Source organism: Mustela putorius, unplaced genomic scaffold (assembly GCF_011764305.1).
Source record: "Mustela putorius furo isolate JIRA1106 unplaced genomic scaffold, ASM1176430v1.1 tig00000695_pilon_pilon_pilon, whole genome shotgun sequence".
In the NCBI taxonomy this organism is placed as follows: Eukaryota; Metazoa; Chordata; class Mammalia; order Carnivora; family Mustelidae; genus Mustela; species Mustela putorius.
In genome coordinates this window covers 8,956,364-8,961,107 of record NW_025421447.1, presented here as the reverse complement: position 1 = coordinate 8,961,107, position 4,744 = coordinate 8,956,364, and positions in this window count along the sequence as shown.

Here is a 4,744-nt window from a genome sequence, read left to right as displayed (position 1 = left end):
GTCTGCAATATCTTTGGTCTAATTATACAGATGTATCTCTTGGTAGAAAATTTATGGGATGCCTGTTGCCAGGAACCAGGAGCCAGGACCAGGGATTTGTGGTCTAAACAGCCTTGACTCCACTCTCCGCCGTATATTCAAAGTGAAGCTGGGGAGACCAGGCAGCTCGTGAACTTAGGGTCCTAGCAGGTTGAGGGTTCCGGCAAGTGTCAGCCCTGCAGTGACTTGCAGACACGGGATGAGAATTAAGGATTTAGGGAGAGGCGATCGAAATGAGGGGAAGGGGGTGGGGGTGGGAGCAGATGGGACAGGGAAGATGGGGTGCGTGGGTGTTCACGTAGATAAGAGCTTACCTGCTGGTTCTGTCTAATTAACTTGGTTAATTCCCTCGTTTCCTGGCTTTCCAAGTAGCTTTTAAGTTCCTTAAGGTCACGGGCTATTCTCATGGCCTCTTGCCGTGTAACAAATCCCCCCAGGATTTGATGGCTTAAAGGAACAGTTGTCATCTTATTACCACGCAGTTTTTGGGAGCCTTGGGCTCAGTCTAACCCAGAACCACACCTGCAAGGCGATTCACAGACATGGTGGGCCAGGCGGATGCCCTCTTTCCTGGTGTTCCGACGTGAGGGGCCGCAGCCACGGGTGGCACTCAGGACAGTGAGGGAGGCTCCTAGGGTGCAGAATTTAAGGAGTTGTCCCCTACAAGCCACATCTATGCTTGCATGAACATGGGAGTAATGTCTCCCACAAGCTTGTGCCCCAACCCCAGCCCTATGTCAGATGCGTGGGTCCCCCTGTGTCCTGATTGGAAGGGGCAGCCCCTGTAAAGACCTCTGGCTCAAGGAAGCTCTGGAGAGAGCCATGTGTGAGCTGAGAACAGGCTAGCTGGAAGGACAGAAGACATCATCTAAGAGAAAAAAGAGAAGATTGTGTAGAAAACCCCAGAGAGAGCCTGGCTCATTAGCAAGGCTGACTGATGGTTAACTGATCCTGAGTCACACTGGGGTTGGCATCGGCCCGTGCACAGCTGGTATTCTTCTGGGTCCTGCTGAGTGACCTGCCGGGAATTGCAGAAAGCTGGGCTACCCACCAAGATTTGGGGGAAAAGGGGCTAACCCCTCTGTGGAAAAGTTGACGGAGACCCATCTGCTCCAGTAGATAAACGGCTTAGACTAAACAGCTGATGGGGGCTTCTACCAGGAATCCTTTGCCCCGGGGTGGGAGCAGAAATCGGGAGAACTGGGGAGAGTTTCATTCTCTGTTTCACCAAGCTGCCTTCAGTCTCCTGGGTTAACACCGTGCTAGTCTAATTCACCTCCCACCTGAATTACAGCAGGCTCCTGCTTCCGGCCCCAGCCCTAGGGAGGACTCAGCAGCCGGAATGCTAGTCAAACGTTAACAGGTCCTGTCCCTTGCCTTCTCGAAACCGAATTTGTACCTACTGTGAGCAAAATCCTGTGTCTTCCCAGTGCCCTGTAGCCCTTCATGGTCCCACCTCCCCTGTCCATCCCCTCTCAACCAAGCATCACAACCTTATGAGATAGTGGCTTCTCCCCGCCCACACCACACCTGCAGCTCCAAGAGGGCAGAGATGTTTGCTTTGTTTGGTAAACAGCCCTTGACCAGTGCGGGGGCACAGCTGGGTGTTGCCAGACCTTCTGATGTTTTAATAGAAATCTGGATTTTGAACGCCACATCGGATGTGTTCCGTATTGGCACGTGATAAAATGGCCCTTTCATGTTGTGCTGGCCACGAGAGCCATGCGTCTCTACTTTATGGTCTCTGCCCTCGCGGGGGAGGCGGTGGCCAGGTTTGGAAAGCAGGCTTAAAGACAGGACAAGGATGGAGGCAGGTGGTTGTGGAGGAAGAGATGCCGGAGCCCCTCTAGGCCCTTGACCGCGTGTTTGGCAATGGCCACTAGGGGGAGCTCACGGCTTCTTCCCCTCCCATCACATCGGGTCCGTTCTCCACCCCTGGGGAGGGACCACACAGATGGTGCCCAAGGGACATACTCCTGGTGTAACAAGCAAAGCGGTCCATGGGACAAGGCTCTTCAAATTTCACCTGTAAATCTCAACCCCCTCGTATACTGGCATTTTTCTGGTTCCTCTTGTTGGATTCCTGCCTCTCAAACCAAAGATGCCCACACGTACGTGGTCAGTGTCCACCTGTAAAAGCCAGGCAGGAGCAGGGTCAGGCAGGGGATGGAAGGAAGGCACAGGGAGATCCCAGTTGGAATTATGACCGGGAGCTTTGATGAACACACTGTGGGGCTTGGGTACCTGCCCAGTGTCCTCCAATCTGGTCATCACTAACCACCTCAGAAGGGAGATGGTATCACCTTCTCCCATGTGAAGACATGGGAGAAGTGACCAACCCCAAGCTACACAGTGGGGAGTGGCGGGATTTGCTTCAAAATCATGGTTAATGCCAGAGCCCACGTTCCGTCCACCTCACAGCTCTGCCCTCAAGGAAGGTGTAAGGGACCTTTACAGTCACTGAGTCTGTCCCCCCATGGGACTTGAGAGCCTTTTGTTTTTCACATTCTGAGACCAAAAATAAATGTATTTTATTTAATTGCTGTCTATTATAAACACGACGGTCAGTTTAGGGGACACCTATGAAAAATGTTGAGACAAATTCTATATGCCGCATCCATAATTCATAAGAAGATTAATCATCATCTATCATAGTCAATGTATGTCGTGTTCTTTTCAAGCTTCTTTTTCTCCTGATGTAATGTTTTGAGACTTTTTTTCTTTGCTTTGAACTGTTGGTCACTAGTTAAAGTTCCTGTGACTCAAACCAGCAAGGTATCCCTCCCCTCACGTCTCTGACCAGCTCTGATTGGAACTTCGTCTCTGGAACCTAGGATCCCAGCCTCTGTATGACCTCATCCTCTTTTCTTGAGAAGGTCTGCTCTGTGTCTGACGAGAGCTCTCCTCTCTTTTCTAACAATGCTCCTTTTATATAAAAGGATGGCATTGGGGCGCCTGGGTAGCTCAGTGGGTTAAGCGTCTGCCTTTGGCTCAGGTCATGATCTCAGGGTCCTGGGAATGGTCCTGGGATGGAGCCCCGAGCAGTCTGGGGCAATCTGCTTCTCCCTCTGCCCTTCCCCCTACTGTGTGCACTCTCTCTCTCAAATAAATAAATAAATAAATAAATAAATAAATAAATAAAAAAATCTTTAAAAGAAAAAGGACCCACGTTTAGGGAGAAGACCCTGCACTGGGATTTGAACCCGGTTTACTAGGAAGCAGGGGCCAAGCATGAAAACGATGGAGATTCTTTATGGATCTGAGCCAGCATCTCTCCCTTCCCCTACTGAGCCCCCAGAAGAGCAGTGTCCAAGAAATGTTGCCAGGCCACCCCTTTAGCCTGTGCTTTGAACCAGCATCCTGCCAGGGCTGTAAGGGTTTTGCTCGGAGAAGGAGCTGACCTCCCCCCTCCCCTGGCTTCCTCTTCCTGCCAGCTGCAGATTGCCCCGGCCTCTCCCCGAGAGCTTTCTGGCTCCTTCGGTCTGCTCTTGTCTGCTTGGCCAAAGGAGACATCACTTGCTGGTGCCACTGGAGCCAGAAAGATCTCAGGCCAGTGCAGATGTGCGGGTGGGCGGTGGGCAGGGGGGTGGAGAGAAGGCGGAGCAGATGATCAAAGTGGCTGGGGCTATAGTCCGTCTTCTCCACCCGCCCCCGTTGGCACACTTGAACTTGCTGAATTACACGAGTTCAGCTGGTAAACCCTCCTTACAGAAAGGCTCCCAAGAGAAAGCGTTCGCTGTGAATGCACTAATCAGATTGAGCGAGAAGTCGTGAAGGCACCTTTCCCTGAAATGTGAGAATCTTGTTTCCAATTTACTGATTATGCAATAAGAAAACGTCTTCATTAATTTCATAAGGCGAGCGCACATTAGCCTCCTTAACGGATCTCGTGCTTCCCGGTGAAGTCATGAATAATATCAGTTCCCTTTAATAAATGGAACCCATAAGAAAATCAAGAATAATTACTTTGTTTATTAACATTCAGTGATTAACATTTCAAAAGCAGTTTAAATAAATACGGCGCCAATCTGAGATGGGGCCCCGAGGTAGTGATCTGTATGGAATAAAACAACACTCATTTGAACCTGGGCAATTTAAATTTCGTGTTTTCTAAGGTGGCTGCCTGTCGCAAGTTCATGCCCCAGTGAATCAAACCCTTAGAGTCTCAGCTTATGGTGAATGAATGAGTCCCAGGTCATTCCCAAGACTCCCAAGTAAGTCTTCCCCAAAGACCCCCAGACGATTGTCCTTCCCCCCGATTCCCACTTCCCTGGCATATCTTTGGTGAGGAGAAGCGGGGAGCAGAGGACAAAATCCACTCCACAGGGGCGCCTGGGTGGCTCAGTGGGTTAAGCCGCTGCCTTCGGCTCAGGTCATGATCTCAGGGTCCTGGGATCGAGTCCCACATCGGGCTCTCTGCTCAGCGGGGAGCCTGCTTTCTCCTCTCTCTCTGCCTGCCTCTCTACCTGCTTATGATCTCTGTCTGTCAAATAAATAAATAAAATCTTAAAAAAAAAAAAATCCACTCCACAACAGGGGGTGATGGCCTCAGTTGTATGAATTTGGCCAGTATGAGTCTGACTTCTTAACCTGCTCTGTGCTCCCCAAACTTCCTGTGCCTACTGTAGTAGGCTGAATAAATTGCCTCCTTTCCCCCAAAGACAGCTACATCCTAATTCACCTCTGGGACCTATGAATATGTTAC